The sequence below is a fragment of the Microtus oregoni genome, unplaced genomic scaffold, assembly GCF_018167655.1.
Source record: "Microtus oregoni isolate MIOR12 unplaced genomic scaffold, Mior012 000002F_ref0000024, whole genome shotgun sequence".
NCBI lineage: Eukaryota > Metazoa > Chordata > Mammalia > Rodentia > Cricetidae > Microtus > Microtus oregoni.
In genome coordinates, this window is record NW_024543061.1 from 79076818 (window position 1) to 79097277 (window position 20460).

A 20460-nucleotide genomic window follows, 5' to 3' on the forward strand; every position below is an offset into this window, starting at 1 on the left:
GGAACCACCAACAGCTGAGAAGGTCTCCCCTAGACCCTTGGAGAGAACGTGGCCTGAATACTTTAACTTCAGACTTTGGGGCTGCAAAGCTGTGAGAAAGTTCTGTTGCTGGTAAGTGTGTGATAATTTGTTAGCCATAGCAAAGACTCAGATCGGTGGAGATACCATTTTCTCCAGACAGCTTCCTCTGACTCCCCTTCACTGGGAATGACCATGGTTCCCTGATTCTATTCCACAGTGCCCTTGAATATGTGATTATTGAAAAGCATTGTTCCACATCCTTTGCTGAAATTTATACCTTTCTTTCTCATACATATGATGGCTAATAATACTCACACACATGATGGCTAATGATACTCACACACATGATGGCTAATGATGCTCACACATATGATGGCTAATGATACTCACACATATGATGGCTAATGATACTCACACATATGATGCCTAATAATACACATATGATGGCTAATGATACTCACACATATGATGGCTAATGATACTCACACATATGATGGCTAATGATGCTCACACACATGATGGCTAATGATACTCACACACATGATGGCTAATGATGCTCACACACATGATGGCTAATAATACTCACACACATGATGGCTAATGATGCTCACACACATGATGGCTAATGATGCTCACACATATGATGGCTAATGATACACATATGATGCCTAATAATACTCACACACATGATGGCTAATGATACTCACACATATGATGGCTAATGATACTCACACATATGATGGCTAATGATGCTCACACATATGATGGCTAATGATACTCACACATATGATGGCTAATGATACTCACACATATGATGGCTAATGATACTCACACAAATGATGGCTAATGATACACATATGATGGCTAATGATACTCACACATATGATGCCTAATGATACACATATGATGGCTAATGATGCTCACACATATGATGTTTAATGATACTCACACATATGATGGCTAATGATACTCACACATATGATGGCTAATGATACTCACACATATGATGGCTAATGATACTCACACATATGATGGCTAATGATACTCACACATATGATGGCTAATGATGCTCACACACATGATGGCTAATGATGCTCACACATATGATGGCTAATGATACTCACACATATGATGGCTAATGATACTCACACATATGATGCCTAATGATACACATATGATGGCTAATGATACACATATGATGGCTAATGATGCTCACACATATGACGGCTAATGATACTCACACACATGATGGCTAATGATGCTCACACATATGATGGCTAATGATACTCACACATATGATGGTTAATGATACTCACACATATGATGGCTAAAGATACTCACACATATGATGGCTAAAGATACTCACACATATGATGGCTAATGATGCTCACACATATGATGGCTAAAGATACTCACACATATGATGGCTAATGATGCTCACTGCACCATTTTGCCTTCTCTATACTATTTCTTCCACAGCATCTGAAAGTCAGATACTTTAAAAAAATTTCATCTTATAAAATCACAGCGATGTGTTTCAGGTCAAAGATATTTTCACTTACTGATGACCTCATGGTCCTCTTTATCTGGCCGCTACATTAGTCCCCAACTTTGGTACTAACCCTTAACTGACTGCCGCCTGGTCATATGCCCTGGGATGGGGAAATCTCCAGGGTCTAAGCTACAGTTCAGAGGTGCTTCATGGTGAAGTCAAGGATGAATGTGTCAACATGTGTCCTGCTGACCTCTTGCCCTTTCCTGTGATCCCCCTTGGAGTATTTCCTGAGGAATACTTCTCCAGGAGATCCCATGAACTGTAAATCCTCTCCCATATGCTGTTCTAGAGAACATAACATTTAAAAACATCTCCAAATGGAAATAACAATGTGAATAGCTGTTCCTTGGTAGCTGCTCTGGAGTTGCTTGAGACATTCCTCCCCAGCAGGTACCAAAGTCTGTGAATGCTGAAGTTGATGTAAAATGTAGTGTGTTCATAGGTTCTACATGCACTCTCTTGTGTACTGCAGTTCCCTTTTGATTATGCCTAACTCTTTATACAATGTGAATAGTTGTTATATTGCATTGTTTGGAGACTGAGACAAGAAAAAGCCTTGATTGTTCAGTATAGATATATTTATTTTAGTACTTGTAATCAATAGTTGATTGAATCCCAGGATGTGGGCGGAGGAAGGAATCTCAATTTAGGAGTTGCCTGGATCAGCTATAGGCCAGCTGTATGTTTTTACACCCTACAGAACATGTTATACAGTAGGAACAGTGCCCATCGCCTTTACGCTCATGCCAATCCAAATAAATGAGTTCCAAGGAGAGCTGGTCTGAGTCTGAGTTGGTGTGGATGTGGCTAATAGATCCACGTCTCAATGCAAGTGTTGTTTTAGATACTGGATGCAAAATAGCTACAAGCTTCTCCCTTTAAAATGGGATGAATATCTGTTTTGAAGACCATATATTACCATATATTATAAACCATATATATAAACCATATATTATGGGTTTATTTGCTGACAGACAAGCAACACCTAGAGAAGTACTTGGTGCTTTGTAGATATTTAATAAATTCATATTGCCTGAATGACTTAAATTGTCTGGGCCCAAATGTGCCAGTGCAGACCTATGACAGAAGGGGGCAGAAGAGAGCTGCTGGCAGAGAGGAATTAGCGCTAAAGGGCTTGAGCAACTTCAGGAGACTGACCAGGAGCCAGGCAATGGATGGTGGTGAAGGCAGCACTGGAGAGTAAGGAGGATATGAGCAAGTCAGAGACAAACATCAGGAATGAGGAGTAGGGAAGAAATAGATGCTGCTTGTGTTCTAGACCAGGTAGGAAAATCAGAATAAACTGAGCAGTTTGGCGACAAAGGACTCTCCAGGTACCACACAGCATTAAAGCACCTATGCTTCGATATGTTATCTGTCATGTGACATGATGCAAAAATGTGTGTGTGTGTGTGTGTGTGTGTGTGTGTGTGTGTGTGTGTTATGTGTATTGTATTGACACCAGGGGTCTGTGTTGAATGTCTTTCTTAATCACTCTCCCCCTTATTTTGCCAGAACAAAACCTCTCATTCAATCTGGAGTTTGCTAATTCAGCTACACAGGCTGGCCCTCAGGCCCATGGAATTCTGCTATCTCTGGCTTCCCACCACTGCTGAGATTACATGTTTATTGCTACACCCAACTTTTTATGCGGCTGCTCAAGATCTGCATTCAAGTTCTCATACTTTACTAATCGACTCATCTCCTGTCCCCTCCATTCACACTTTAAACAATCACCCTGTGCTTTTCCTTATTCTCATCTTGGGGAAAATTTCTCAAGTTTGTATAAACAAAATAAAACAGCACTAAAATTTGTATGCTGTGGTTTAAAGTAGGTGTGTCCTTTCCATCTGCCCATCAACTATATATCCCTGGCTCTCGCTCATGAGTCACCCTCAAGATTAACCATTGTTCCCTCCATCAGCTCTCTTCTGATATGAAAATATGTATTGGAACCCAACATTTGCAAAGAATCAATAATTTGTCCATTTATGTGCAACTGTTAAGATACTATTGAACTAATAGACATAAACGAAGATGCCCCTTGCCTTAAAAAAGGTCAGAGGCCACCATCTCTGCACCAAGACAGCAGGAATACTGTAAAGACAGAGATGGCAAGGGCCCAACAAATGCTTCCCATTTTTCTGGTTTTCTGCCTATGTCTCTGTATGTCAAATGCAAGTGATGGACAAGACCAGATATTAAGTAAATCACAAAATCTAACTGTGTGCTTTCATTAAATACCGATAAATGTGTCCAACTGAATCCAAAGTGTAGGTATACGCTCTCTCCACTTTGATGCCTGAATACTGGGAAGACTAAAGAGCCGTTCTTGAGGGAGCTATCACAGTGCTATAGAGTACACATAATACAGAATCAATAGGAGCTTTTCAACCCTCAATTCTCAGCTTTCAAGAATCATTACATTGCCCGTAATTCACCTTTTTACCTTTACAATGTAATAAATAATAAAATACCACTTCACTCTTTTGTAAGGGAGACGTAGGCCTGGCTGTCAGCTAATATTGACCTGCTGGAATCAGTGCTCACCCTGCTATTCTCAAAAAAAATATTATACACCAGATAGACTGCACAATGAGTAACCTGAACAGTATCCCTTTTCCTCCTTAGCTAACATGAAGACAAAGCAGTGGCTATGTCTATAAATCCATTAGCACAGTTAAGTGAGGTCATCATTACATACAAACAGTTGCTTCTTTTTTTTTTTCCAGCTTTATTTCCATTTTATGGGACAAAGGTTTTATGTGGCACCTTTAATAAAAAAAAGATATTTTCAAACTCCATATAATTTTCAAATTAATTTTATAATGTCATTTAAGTATAATTGCTCCTATTAAGGATGTCTGAAAAATAAACCACAAATCAATTCAAAAACCAGACACAGAGATTTACTTGAAGGTCTTCATTACTTCCATTATTCTGCCTGAAAATTCTTGTCTTTTAGTTTGATGTAAGTGAGGGTTGTGGCGATAAGCATTTTGTAGACACATAGTGAACTCACATGTTAACTTAGACCAAGGCTGGTCAGAATCTGAACTTACGGGCACATCTCCAACACTTCTGCATAGTCATGTGTTTTCCATAGAATAGTTTATGCTAGGGATATGGGTGAAGGCCTTGCAAAGCAACATTACTATGCCCACTTGTTCAATTTTTCTGGCTTGGCTCTAACCAACAACAACAACACAATGACCAACAAAATGGCATTATGCCTAAACCCACTTCTGTCTTCTAATAGTATTTATGAGGAAATATTCATAGAGTTACAGAATTTGGAACTAAATAAGATCCTAAGTACCATACACTAGCCCAGAAAGGGATTTAAACAGCTTAAATGGTTTATCTGATGATAATTATCTATCTGATTAGGGAATTGAGATTAAAATCTCTCCCATGGTATCTCATCTTCAAGTCAGGTTCGTTCCAGTTCAACTCCTAATTCCAAAGGGTTCAACTAGTTAGATAGGTGATAGATAGATAGATAGATAGATAGATAGATGATAGATAGACAGACAGATAGATAGATGATAGATAATAGATAATTTTTTCTTCTTCAGTACTTAGCAAGTCAATCATAGATAAATAGATAGATAATTTTTTTCTTCTTCAGTACTTAGCAATTCAATCATGTACTGGAGAAGTTTTTTTTTTTTTTTAATTTAGAAGACAGACTGAGAAGGAAACAAATTGAGAACTTTGAAATTTGCACAAAATTGAGAAATGAGGTTGCCATTTGTGATGATCTAAAGTATTGCCAGTTATGAACGATGGTTTCATTGAATTCAGTGTTTAATAATATATATATCCAAAAATGCTTCCTTGAAGAACTTAAACAGATTTATTTTCCTTTTATTTATGTGTATACATGTGCATGTGTCAAGTCTTGTCTGTACCTGTATATAAACACACTTGTGCAGATGCCAGCAGAGGCCAGAGAGGGTGTTGCTTGTCTAAAGCAGGAGTTACAAACAGTTGTACTAAGAATTGAGTTCTGATCCTCAGTCTCTGATTGTACTGTTAGAGCTGAAAAGTCTCTCCAACTCTTTTTTCTTAAAAAAAAAAAACTTTTGAAGTAGATATTAGGTCATTTAATAAATGTTTCTTTTTAGTATGTGGTTAAGACTTAAAAACACCAAGATCACTCTGAATTTTACTGTTAAGCCATGAGTTGTAAGAAAATAAGATAAGGATATTTTTTTTGTTGACTTCATCTGTACTGTTTGTACCTTTTAGTACCCCCCCTGTCTTAGAAACCAAAATTTCCTTTGTTTTTTTCAGAGACGCTATCATTGAACTAAAAAGCAATGTACTCAGACAGTCAAATCAGTCCATTCCATCAAATTAAGTGATTTAGAAAATACGTTCCAACTTCTGCCTGCTCTTGGAACTCTGTTCATCTTATTAGTTCACCTTGTCCAGCCTCCACATGAGGGCTGTTGTCTTGTCTTATTGTAATTTTTGTCAAATTTTTTTGTTATCTCTTGGAGGCTTGCTCTTTTCTGAAAGGAAACAGAGGGGGATGAATCTAGGGAGAGGGCAGATGGGGAGGAGAGAGAGGAAAGATGAGATAAACCTATTTTGAATTTAAAAATTCAAATTTTAAAAAAAAGTTCCTGTTGTCTAGTTCAGAGCTGTCAGTCATGAAATCATGAAATGTAAGCAAAATCGTTAATTAGTGTCCAGTGGATGACTGGATACCGAGAGGCCTGAGAGAGAGGAGAGGAATATCTGATGGATAATTGAGAGCTGGAGTCACTGAGACATGGGTAGACATTTCCTACTCTGCTGCATCTTACAGCTCAATAATTTCATCTTTAGCTGTTTGGTGCTGTAATGTGATTCTTTAGACTTCTTGATGTAGGCACAGCAGAAGTTCTTTTCTCATATTTCTAGAGATCAAGCTGGTGCCTGAGAAGGGTAGTGTCCATTCCCAAGACCATTGAGTACTGCATTGTGGAAGACAGAGGATGCTGTTCTTCATGATGGAGAAGAGTGGTAAAAAGAGAAGCCACTGCTGCAACTCTGTTTGATAAAGACCCTCATCAGAGGCGTCCCATTAAGATGACTTCCTAACCCTGTTTAGTTGGAATTTAAATTTCCAACACACAGACTTTGGAAGAGACAGATTCCAATCATAGGCTCCTCCAGATTTTGAAATCCTAATAGGATCTAGAATGTGATTGGAGAAAAGAGGAGAGGGAGAGGGAGAGGAAGAAGAAGAGAGGGAGAGAGTATAACCATGCTGAAGTGTTTTTAGTTCTCATTCTCTGGTGAGAAGTCAGTAGTGAAGTCCTTTTTAACAGCAGCAGGTAAATGCTACAGACAGGGCAGCGTGATTTGGGGAGCCCAGAGCAGTTTCTAACACACAGGTAAAGCTGTAGATCATTCCAGAATTGTGACAAACAATTTGTAAAGAAGAGAATAAAACAAAGCCAGTCCCACCTTTACATTTAACTTTTTTGTTTCTCACAAAGTCAATTGATCTCAAGAGTCAAAAAAAAAAAAAGTCTACTACCTAGCTTTTCAGTTAAAAAAAATCTTCACTTAAAAGAATCATCATTCTGACAGGCATGTTTTAAAAATGCCTTTGGCTTTTTGTTTAAAAATTCTATAAATAATTCAGAAAGAACTTATTATTATTTATATATTTATATAGCTATGGACTATGACTAAAATTTTGGATCAAGATATCCCAAGCTGAATCCTATATCATATCTTTGAGTGTGTCAATCTTTATAATCAATATTTTTTTAAAAACCGATTACATCCACTTTCCCACTAAGATGGCCAATAAAGAAAACAGGAAGCATTAGTCTTATGTCCTAACCATTGTTTCCCATAATCATGTCTTGGTTTGTTGTTTCTCTCCTGTTTCTTCAGTTTGCTTGTTACCTCAAGTCTCAGACATTATAGTCTTATTAACTGCTACCATTCAATAATTGTTTTCATTGTTTTCTGCACTCATCTACCTTCTGCCCGTCTATCCTATTCATCATTTCCAGAATAATCTTTATTTAACAAAACCTGATCCTTAATTCACTGTTTTTAAAATAATCATTTTGTAACACAAATTAATCCCTAGCTCAAAGGAGGCTCAATTCTTCGATAAATCTTACCTAATTAACATAACTTAGTAATTCTTTTCCTTCTTTCCTGGTGACAAAGTTCAGAATTACTAGACTATGAGTTCAAATATATTCTCTTTTAAAATGATGTTAAACTCTGCCTGCTTCTCTTCTCCATCACTTTATACTTGAACACGAAATTTCTAGTCTTCTCAAGATACTTCCTCAGATTCTCAGAAGCCTTTCATTCTTGCTGACATTGATAGCCACTTGATGTGTGGTTGCTCCCTTTCCTGTGTAGACCTCTCTTATTACTGTCTTATCCCTTTTGGTTTAAGTCCAACCTCCACTCCTGTACAAACCTCCAAAACAGTTCTCAACTAAATGCACACATTTGTTTACTTTACCATCTCCCTCCACTTTGGGATGTTTTGGGTCATAAGTAACAAAAACTCCTCATTGACCTGGTTTGAAATGACAATGAAAAATTAACAATCTCACACAACAGAATGTTCTTTACTGGAGTGGTGCAGAATTTCCTTTTGCAGAGGCTTGTTGATTTTTGTCATTAGTTAAGTTAGGTCCTTTTCCTCCACGTTTCTGATCTGTCATCCTTAGTTTGTTGAAATGGCCATAGGCTAGTTCACCTCATTGTTATAAAACACCCACACTTAGTATCGTGTTCCATGTTCCCACACAGCAAAACAAAATCCAATGTCTCTATTCAGTAAGAAAAATTCCCATAAACATCATAACACTGTTAATTTCCTCTTCATTGTGCCAGTATTGGAACACATGTCATCCTGCCTGAATTGGGTGGCAATCAGTAAGAAAGTTTATGTGGTACAATGAGAATATTCTAATTCTATTCCTAAGTACACTACCACTCCTGAAAGTGTTGAAATCTAAAAATTTTGAAAATAAGATTTTTAAAGTTTTTTTTTCTTTCATATATTACATCCAGACCTTGGTTTCCTCTCTTCCAGCCTCTCTCCCCACCTCCCCTTTCCCCCAGATCCACCTCAGATCTCCTCAGAAAAGAGCCTCCGAGGGTCATCAACCAAATATGGCATAACAAACAACAATAAGACCATGCACATACCATCACATCAGGGCTGGAACAAGGCAACCCAGTATGAGGAAAGGATCCCTCAAGCAGGCAATCAAGTCAGAGGCAGGCCCTGTTCCCACTGTTAGGTATCCCACAAGAACACCACGCTACTAAACCATAACATATATGTAGAAGATATAGGTGAGACCCCTAACAACTTCCTGATTTCTGTGAGTCCCCATGAATGTTAGCTGATTCTGTGGACGGTGTTCCCATTGTGTCCCTGATCCCTCTGGTTCCACCAATTCTCCTTCCCCCTCCTCCACAGAACTCCCTGAGCTCGGCCTAATGTCTGGCTGTGGGACTCTGCATCTACTCCAGTTGGTTGCTGCATAAAGTTTCTCTAGTCCCTTTCAAGAGGATTCTGCTAGGCTCTGGTCCCAAAACACACTTGAAGGCAGGACAAACTATGGGTCAAAGGTTTTGCGGCTGGGTTTGTTTCCTAAATCCACCACTTGAGACATTGCCATGTTACAGAAGATGACTGGTTCAGTCTTCATGCCCCCCATTACTAGGACATTACTACGAGTCTTTGATAGGGTTACTCTTGTAGACTCCATGGAGTTTCCACTGCACTAGGTTTCTACCTCATTCAGAAATATCCCGCAATCCCAGTCATTTCTCCCCGTATTTTCCCTCTCCTGTACCCAATTCCTCCTGTTCCCAACACCACTCTTCCCTAGTCCACCCGCAGCAAAATCTTTTCTATTTCCCCTTTCCTGAGAGATCTATGTGCCCTTCCTTAGACCCCTCTTGTTACTTAGCCTCTCTCGATCTGTGGATTGTAACATAATTATCTTTTATTTTACAGTTAATATCAACTTATACGTGAGTACATACCATGTTTATCTTTCTGGGTCTGAGTTACCTCACTCAGGATCATTTTTTTCTAGTTCCATCAATTTGCCTGCAAATTTCATAATGTCATTGGTTGTAACAGCTGAGTAATACTCTGTTGTTTAAATGTACCACATTTTCTTTTTCTTTCCTTTGGTTAACAAACATCCAGGTTGTTTCCAGTTTCTAGCTATCATGAACAAATATGCTTTTCTTTTTACATGTATGAAGAAAATAGATGTGGTGTCAGCAAACCCTATATCTCTCTTGTGTACCATAAGGATTTGTCATTGCTGTTAAGGGTTGTTCCCTGCAGACAATACAAGAGACAGTAGCTAAGCCAATTATCTTCTAAATGAATAAAAGAATATCACACCCATGCACTGCACTGCCTGTAGAGTAGCTCACCTTCACTCCCCACTTAATAAAGCAGCTTCTAATCATATCAAGACCTGTTATTCTAGTGTTTGCCCTTGAGTGTTCTGGTAATCAATTTCTTTATTTTGGAAGAATAAAACTCACTAGTCCCTGGAATTGGAGGTAGTTATCTTAAAAACTTTACAGAATTATATCACACTCTGCAATGAAAGTCTTTCAAGAGGCCCTAAGTGCTATGCTGACCTGACCATGGCCAGAAGGTGTTTTACTGACTTAATTACTAGGCTTCTTAAAACCTTTATTGGAAACAAAAGGCAACATTGAGCAATTTGGCAAGAAGTTCTGAGAGCAGAGGCCTTGCTAGGAAGCCACTTTCAGTCCTCTTCCAAAATAGAATTTTCTGAACTGGGATTCTGAGCTTTGGGGAATTACAGACCAGCGTTTGGCTCTTTTCCTAGCTTCTTTATCTCCCACTTCTGTCTGTTTACTGAGCTATGGAGATTCACAGTTCTTTGTGTATTGTTAAGAAATGAGCCCATTGTTTCCTAAGCTCTGTTACCTTTTCTCTTCTCTCATCATAAGATTACTATTTGACAATATTGGAGATGTTTCTTGTTTTCGTTCTAATTTAGGTTTCTTTCTCATTTGCATACAATTAATGTAGGTCCTAGTACAAGTTACATACCACTTCTTTATCTGAAGAAGTTCATTCGTGTTATTAATAAGCCGAAACTTTATTGTGCTGGCACAAAAATGTTCTGACTTGAGCATTTCAATCAAATCCTTGCTGTTTTTTATTGTTTAGAACCTTTATTTTTGCATGGATGTGTAGGACTCGTTTTTGACCAACAAAGAGCCTCATCTTGAGAGTTAACAGTCTGTTGCTATGTCAACAACTCCTGACAGGATGTCAAAAATTGAGACATCTCGCTTGAGTTTAGTCATCTGAAACGGGGAGACACTCTAGTGTATTACTTTCCTCATCAAATTGGCTACAGCACATAAACATTTCCCAGGGTGTTGTAGATGCCCTGAACTTATGATAGCGGGGCTCCTATTGCTTCCTTTCTTATAGTCACTGGTGCTCAGTAAACTGCTAACAGAAATTAGTTGATGAATTTGAAAACTCTTGAAAGATACTGTGATGCTATAAAGTAAAGAAAATAGATGCCAGTAGACTACAGAAAACAGAGGCAAGAAAGTACCTCTGAAGCACACTGACTGAGAAAACAAAGCAGTGTTAAGTTAGTCATCCATTCTACTAGCCGGCCATTCTGTGAATCTTCATTCAAACACTTGCATACTGTGAAACACCTAGCACCAAAACAAAAGGCAAAAGGAATGTCAGAGTAAGGAAATAAGATTTGCAAAGCAACATACTTAAGTCAAAATCTTAACTCAAGTCTCTACAAGAAGTACAGTCTTAGAAAACTACACAGCCTCTCTGGTTATTAATGTTATCATTTGCAAACAAATTGTAATGATATGTAATAAGGTTATTGTTAAAATCAATTAGCTGCACATACACTTATATCTTTAAATATTAGTTATCCAGATGATATGTTTTTGAGCCATTGAGAAAGAGTAGGAAGCTGTAACTAATTTCTTTTTTATTGTTAATATTTTTATGGAGCTCTACATCTTTCTCTGCTTCCCTCCCTACTTCTTCCCTCCCCTTCAAACCACTCCCAGTGAAGATTATTATGTCATGTAGGGCTGCAAAAAAGACTCAGTGGTCACACTACTTCCTTCCCGAGGATCCAAATCCAATTCCCATCAATCACATGGAGACTCACAATTATCTGTAACTCTAGTTCCAGAGAACCAGAGACCCTGTTCTTACTGCCTCATGGATTCCTTGCATGTATGGCATACACACTTGCAGACAGAACACTCCTACTTGTAAAATAAATTCATAAAAGATTTGTAACTTTAGAACCTGCATTCTTGGCGATTGGTTTTGCACTCCAGCCCCTGATCATGCTTTGCCTGAACATGACAAACATGTCTCATCAACAGGTTTTCCATGTTTGTGCGTGTTTGGGCCTGTGTTTGCCATGCTTGGGCTTGCTAGAGCCTCTTCAGTTTTATTATGAGTTTTTAATTACAATTTAACAACCAAACATGAAATGAGTCAAGTGAAGAGAGAAAAACCACTGTGTAGACAAACTTTGTCACTGACCCATTGAAAAAAGGACTTTGAAACATCTTAAGTGTAAATTGGGAACATGTGTGACATTTACTGTGAGAGGAATTTCACAGACACAGAGACCTGGCAGCGTGCACAGACTGCTTGTTGATACATGTTTTTACATTTCAACAGCCAACATGTATCTTACCTGCCTCACTTCTGCCTGCTAGAATGGCACAGAAGGAGAAAATATGAGTTGAATTTTTCATCAATTCCTTGGTTATTTAAAAGGTTGAGACTAAGAATAGCAAATAAAAAATTGTACTCACTTGAGAAGTCAGAGGATTAGAAAGCAAATAATTTGAAAAATCCCTTACTATAAAAAGAAACTTAGTATGTGGCTGCCTCCCCCCGCCCCATACTGAGAGAGCATTATAGCAAAGTCTGGAGAACAAAAAAAAATCAATGAAGCAACTTGAAGAATGGGGTAGACAACACAATTGGTGGTTATCTTGGTTTTTTTTTCCATTATTTATCCATATTTTATGAGTTAATGATTTATTTATTGGGTATAAAGTGTTAATAACTAATAACACACTTTATCAATGAGTATGTGAATGAAGCTAGAGACTGTGTGTTTAAGATAGAATGACAGCCTCCTTCCTCTTGCTCCACTTTCAAGGTTATGATTAGCAATCACTTTCAAACTAGAGATTGGCAAGTGGAGACCATCAGTCCTATCTCTTGGCTGGGATTCTTGGCAATCATTTTTCCTTTGTTACTTATACATACTAAATATATCAATATTTAAAGGAACATAGATTCTTTTGAGAATGAAATGACATAGAATTCTGCAATGTATCTCACACAGCTCCAAGTTTTGATAAATATCCTTCATTCTTTCCACTTTTCTTCCTTGATTTTATTTTTTGTTGAAACAGTGATAGTTCATTTGTTGGAGAGGGTTTAAGAATCATTTTCTCAGGTAAATGGGCATTAGTCTCTAATTCTATGGTCTAATTCTCCAGCATTTCATAGCCTCCAAGCATAACTAGAAGACCCATGCAACTTTGAACTCTTCCGGACGATCATCCATATCTTGCTACCATGCTTTCAGTAGAGTTTTGGCTTCCTACGGGTGATTTGACTAAGCTGCAGTTTTAGTAATTGGCATCCTTTTACCATCAATAAGCATCAACTGTTTCCCTTCTCCCTAAGTCTTTTCCATGGCTGTGTACGTGTACATTGCTACGTCATCACTAGGAGTACATTTTTACCTGAGGCACAGCACAGAGAATCGACGCAGACTGCATACTGTGAAAGGTTGAGAGGAGTGGGTGGCAGGCAGTTTTATGTGACTGTAACTGCTTGGGAAGTGAAGCAAACAAAAATAATTTTTCAAAAGATTTGCACCATTTTTTATTCATGTGTATATGCGTATGTCTGTGAGGGTTGATGCCATGCTTGTATGTGGTTCCACAGAGACCGGAAGAGGGCATCATATCAATTAGACCTAGAGTGACATGCAGTTATAATCTCCCTGATGTAGGCACTGGGAACTAAACTTGGGCTCTCTGAAAGAAAAATTTACACTCTTAATGTCTGTGCCATCTCTCTGTGACTCTCACAGAGTCAATTCTCCATGACTGCTTTTGCTTGAATTTTGTATGCAGAAAAGCTCAGAATTGCTTCTGAGAAAGTTCAGATTTACAATGAGACAGCAAAGGAGAGATCAATGAAGCAGATGATGAGGATGAAAATAACATACAGGAGCCATGTGTTAACGACAGGAACACAACGCAGATCACCTGTGTCAGAAGCAGCGCTGTGCATCATTCTGTTTAAATCCCCATTTAACTGTTCTCCAAGTTGTTTCTTTTGAACCCCTACTTCTAGCTATGCATTTGATTATTCAAATGAAGCTTTGAAAATGTAAAACTTTAAATGAACATAATTTTAATTCGGCAATGGGGCTGAATACAAGTTTGCATTAAGGAGATAAACTGACCAAGTATCAGCAACGTTTAAGATCTGTGCTACAGTTGTTTAAAGACATCAGAATAGGATTTAATGTACAAAATTTACATAGTACTATGCATTTAAATGAAAACTATATTAGAGCGAATGGTCACTTCGTACTATTTCAAGCAAGAGTATTAACTCTCGAAGTCTGAGAAATGTGACTATTCACCCTCCTTAAAACTAATCAGCAACACTGAGCACAGAGTCTGAAATGTGCAGTTGGCCAAGGCTACAGTGTAACTACTGATGCCCAGTTTGGTATCTTGAATGCTTTTCAAAGACCATAAGCTTTGAAGCTTGATTCTCAGTGTGACACCGTAGAAGATGATAGAACTCTATGGGGTTGGAAGTTTTTTGTTTTTATCACTTGGTGTATACCCAGACTGTGAGCTCAACCTTTCTGTTTCTCTCCTTTTCTATCTATCTCCTTCCTAACTTGCTATGAATGAATTTGGCCTGGATAGCTGGTTCAGTGGTCAAGAGAATGTACTGTTCTTGCAAAGGATGTGAGTTTGGATCCTAGCACCCAGCTGCAAATGTCTGTAACCCCAGCTCCAGGAGATCTGGTCTCGCACAACCTCTACACTCATGTGTACCTACCATCTCACAGACACAGACGCATAATTAAAAATAAATCTTTAAAACTAAAGAATGAATTCTCTCCTTCAAACACAAGTCAATCATGTAAAGGCTGCAACACGCCCAAACTCAATGATGTCAACCAATCTTGCACTGACAGCTTTAAAATCATGAGCAAAACCCCAACGTTTCCCCTTATTCATAAATTATACCATGTGTCTGTTTCAGTCAAGGAAAGCTGACTGACAATTTCCTGCCCTCAAAAGGATGGTACACTTTCTTTCTTTTTCTAAAATGGGCACATTTTATTTATGCAGATTACACTTCAACAAACTTGATAATAAAACCATTTCCTTTCTTATTTATTGATTTTTATTGAGCTCTACATTTTTTTCTCTCTTCCCCTTCCTGCCTTTCCCCTTCCCTTCAACCCTCTTTCTTAAAAGGAGAAATATAGTGATTAAATTCAGGGAATGACAAACATCTGTAATGCAACATCATAAAATTGAAAGGTAGTTATCATAACTCTCAAGGAAAGGAAAGCCAAAGTATTTCAAGAGAAAAGTGAAAATTTGAAATTGTAGAAAATTCAGTGGAACTGGAAATCATTGTGTTAAAATAATGCAGAACCAGAAGGACGAGTACTGTATATTCTCCTGTCTTATGCAAATTTTAAATTTTAATTTCTATATAGATGTGTATTATGTGGATGTCATGAAACTAGAATGTAGACTCTGTGGGTGGGGAGATCTTGTCAGTATGGGCAAACAGCAGGTGATAGGACAAATGAAATGAAAAGTGGGTGCTATTGGAAGAAAGTAAGCAACAGGAGAAAGACAGGAGCAATGAGGAGAGGACAAGGACTAATAAGAGCAAAACGTGTATGAAGACGCCATGATGAAACCCGTTAATCTGTATTCTAACTTAAAATCCAATGGAAAGTGAAAGTATCATAGGGTTGGGTCATATTGGTTGAGCTAATTCCATGAGAGAGAAATTTGAGACCTTTTAATAGATAATGGATTACATAAACTGAGGAGAGTCCAGAATCGAGCTCACACTTAGAGAACGAGGCAGGAATGAGAAGGTTGGTCAAAGTCTCTGAGTAGGCATAAGTCAAAGGGTACCAAGGACCTCATTAGAATTCCTAGGATAACAGCAACATTTATAACTGATCAACTAGCTCAGGGTTATTGAAACCTAATATTATATGAATTACCCTATTTTAAAATGATAGGAGCTGGGAGGTGGTGGCTCATACTTTTAATCCCAATACTTGGGAGGTAGATACTGGTGGATCTCTGTGCATTTGAGGCCAGTGTGTTCTCTAAGGCAAGTTCTAGGACAGCCTGTACTGTTACACAGAAAAACACTGTTTTGAATAATGAACAAAGAAACTACCACATCTTTCGTTTCCCCATCTTCTGACAGATGACAGACCTGATTTGAATCTGAATCATTCCTGTTTCTAGTTCCAGTGTTTAGTAGACATTGAATTATTATTCCAGAATGAACACCTGGAATCAGAATAAGCATAAGAATTAGACCATACACAGACCCAGCAGGCTCTCCACCCTGTGTGTAGAATTCATACACAGAACCAGCAGGTTCTCCACCATGTGTATAGAATTCATATACAGAACCAGCAGGCTCTCCACCCTGCATGCAGTTCTCTGGGTAGGTATATATGTGTTTATAGCTTCTCTTTAGAAATGAAAAGGAGAACTCTGTTTTTCTCATATGCTGGTAAAACTTAGGCAAAGGCCTCTGTTCACATCTCAGCACACGGACCAGCACATCCTTCCTTTGTAACTTGTTTGAATGGCCCAAAATAACTGACAAATGTAGTGTCAGTTCTGTGTCTGAGTCCTTGACAAAACTCCTTCTGTGACTATCAGTAGAAATATTGTTGTCAAAGCTGACATTTTGTTTAGATTTTAAAAAAAATCAAAGCCTAGGACATGACTCAGGGATTGAACTTCGCTCACAAGAATGTGGGCAGGAATTGGAATGCCCATAACCCACCTACAATGGTGGATGGGTATAGGGGATCACCTGCAATTCTATCCTCAGGTGGTAGAGACAGGGGCTCCCAGAACAAACCGCTTAACAAAACTAGCTGTATCTTCCAGATACGGGTTTGATTGAGAGACCCTGCCTCATTGAATAATGTAAAGGAGCAAATGGAGGGTGATTCCAAACAGCAACTTAGGGTCTCCTCGTGCATGAGTTTGCATGTGTCACATACCCACAATGTCAGTCCACATACAATGAGCACACATGCATGCGTGCGCACACACATACACAGAGAGAGGGAGAAAGAAGGAGAGAGAGAGAGAGAGAGAATAAAAATTGTCAACACAGGAAAGCAGGAACAGACAACCACGTCATAACAACAGTGATAATATTTGCCACAGTGACAGAGAAGGCTGAATCAAACACTGTAACCAGTGAGGACATCCCTATGCCCTCACTACTGAATAATTAATTACTGCATGAGGCATCACTAGTCTTTTCCACATACTGAAAATGTGAGGATCCCCTGAAAACTAGAGGGTCATTCTTTCTCGAAGGCAATCTGAATGTAATGACCTGCTTCTTGCCTCCCACGAACTGTTTACATCGTCGCTTCTTCACAGTCTACTTTGTGAAGAATAATACAGCCATGGAAATCCTCCAAGCCTGACTTCTATCCCAAATTCTCATCTGAACCAAAGTGTTTCATTTCACAGCAACAAATACTGGTCCTCTTACTGCTCATCACTCCCTGCCAGTACACTGTTATCCTACAAAATGAATACATAAAGGAATCAATGAATATAAAAATCCTCATTCCAGGAAAATCTATACATCTGTTTCCTTCCAAGCGCATGATAAGCCATCTTTCCACTGTCACATTATGCCCAACCATGAACCCCTTTCCTACTTCCAAGTCACTCTCCAGCAGTCCCATTGGAGAAGGGAAGCTTCACTTAGCAAAGTCAATTTCGAGGGTTTCTAGGGGGGGCCAAAATCCTGAAACGCATTTTGTCTTTGCTAGTCTGTGGTGTTTGTATGTTTGTCTTCTATGCAGGGTTACTAAGACTCACGTTTACACTAACAAACTGAGGAAGTGCCTACACAATTTACAATGACTTGGGGCTGGAAAAATGGAATACAAGTTCGTTCTTGTTTCTGAGATTTGCTTGCTGTGTTGTCTTCCATTATCTACACTTCAGTTTCCAGTGTGGATGGGGGACAGAAATGGCCATGTCCTGCATGTAACGTACGGTGATGGGCTTAGCTGCTCATGATGGTTGCGATGCCTGGAAACAGCACAGTTGTTAGGATTCTCATTGTGCAAATTTCAAGACCTGAGTTTGATCCCAGCAAACCAAAGAAAATCAAGGCATGGCAGTAGGATTGTAAGCCCAGCTCTGGGAAGGGGAAACATGAGAATACCTGGGGCTCTCAGGTAGGCCATAAGACCCTAGCCAGTGAGATACAGGTCTCAGTAAGAGACTGTCTCTAAAAGACAGACAGCTCCTGAAAAATGATGCCTGAAGTTGACCTCTGTCCTGTACACACACATACTCATGCATGAACACACACACACACACACACACACACACACACACACACATGTTCATATACACTCATCACCATTATAGACACTTTACACCTGTGCATATATAGGAACACAGAGGCCCTGCCCAAACTAACTCATTTTCTTAATAACATGGAGCTAACTACACAAAATACCACATATAAACAAGTGTGTGGTCTTTAAATGCATAAGTTGATACTGAATTTGAGACACAAAATACAATTGCAGATTTCTTTTTCTTCTATATTTTACTTGTTTCCTTTTGCTGGCTTCTGTTTTGTTTTGACAGAATCTCACTAAATAGCATAGGGTGGACTGGAATTCATGATTCTCCTGCCTTGGCCTCCTGAGTGCTGGAATTACAGGAATACACAAGTCACAACTGGCTTGTTGTTCCATTTCAAATGCACTTATTTTCCCAAACCAAATTTGGAGTTCTTTTTACTATCCCATCAAAGCAAAATGATATTAAATGACATGCATGATCATGTTTTGTGGCTTGACTCTATAAAGACAATGCTTCCTTAGAAACAAATTCTTATCAGTGAAGGATTGGTAGGAAAAGTTGCTTGTTTGTTTAATTTTATCTAGCATTCTAATGCATACTGACTTTGAACTGGCCAAAGATGTACCATTACATTTCTTTATATATTTATATTTATAATTTTTATTGAGCTCTACATTTTCTCTGCTCCCCTCCCTGCCTCTCCCCTCCCTTTCAACTCTCCCCCCAAGGTCCCCATGCTCCCAATTTATTCAGGAGATCTTGTTTTTTTCTACTTACCATGTAGATTAGATCTATGTATCTCTCTCTTAGTGTCCTCAATGTTGGCTAAGTTCTCTGGGATTGTGACTTGTAAGCTGGTTTTCCTTGCTTTACGTTACATTTTAAAAGCAGCATGTAGTCTCCATGTTCAAAGTGCTGCTGTTCATGTAGAAAATAAATAAAAGACAGTTGCTTTACTTATTCTTGTAGCTGCATGGGAAATATCTGTAAGGATGCAAAAGATACTAGGAGTGGTTCTCTTGTGGAGAGAAACTGGGCGTGGGAAGGAGGATGGGGATTTAATGCTCACTGCAGTACCATTTCCGTCTTTCTCATTTTAAAATAAGAATGTATTATCTATTCAAATAAACCAAGAAAAGTAGATAATTTCTGAAAACCTTATCATTAGCCCAGTTTGGAGAGCCACAAACTGCATAATAATCTCTCTATGCTGTTTTTGTAATAAACACAGAATTTAGATAGTACCAAATTATCAATTATTTTAATCATATAGAAGGAAATCAACTCAAAAATAATCGTGGGAGATTTCTTCCGCTGCCTCTTGAGAACTTCGTCATCCTTTATTCTTCCCCATCCTGGAGGTGGCCCTGTATAGATAAAGTCCAGACTGTCTACTACCTCTGACTTCTGCCTGCATACAACACCATTGATCCCAGCAGGAAACTCCTGGAGGGAGCAGAGAGGGTGAGCTCCTAGTGCATGTTCTCTGCCTCCCTGGCTCCAGAGCTCTTCTCCAGCTGGCTGTCATCTCACTGTTTCTTCATGACCACTAACTTGAGTCCAGTAACTTCTGTTCTACTTCGAATCTCAGAGTGCTGACATGCCTGCTGTCATGAGTCTAAACTTTCTACCTATACCTGGAAAATTCCCTGCTCTCCACTATAACTTTTTTTCATGCATGTTTGTATATATGTCTGCCCATACATGGCTTCCTGTGAGTATGCATATGTTTGGGGTACACCTACACAAGTGTGCGAGTAAAAACCAGAGGTCCACCTCATTTCACTCCTCAAGAAGGCCTGGTCACTTTAATTTTGAGGCGAAGTTCCTCATTAGCCAAGGGATCTCCAGTTAGTCTACCAGAAATTCCCAAGGATTCACCTGTCTCCACCTCCCCAGCACTGGAATTACCAGCTCATGTGACATTTTCCTGGGCTTTTATATATGTGTGGTGAGAATCCAGACCCAAGTCCTCATGTTCACATATATTACAGACCCAAATCCCTACCCCCCCCACTTTCACTTTCTGAGCAGTCTTTCACTTCAACTTATTGGAATTATCATGAATTTTTTTGACTCCTTATTCTTATAATGAAAGAAGATACATGATTTTTATTTTATACAATTAGTATAGAGATGAATATTTA

General features: G+C 38.7%; 1 protein-coding gene across 3 annotated transcripts in view; it reads left to right on the forward strand.

Annotated features, from left to right (window-relative positions):
• Positions 1 to 20460, forward strand: part of Pik3c2g (phosphatidylinositol-4-phosphate 3-kinase catalytic subunit type 2 gamma) — a 314439-nt gene that overhangs the window by 119163 nt on the left and 174816 nt on the right. The gene's annotated exons all lie outside the window — the stretch shown is intronic.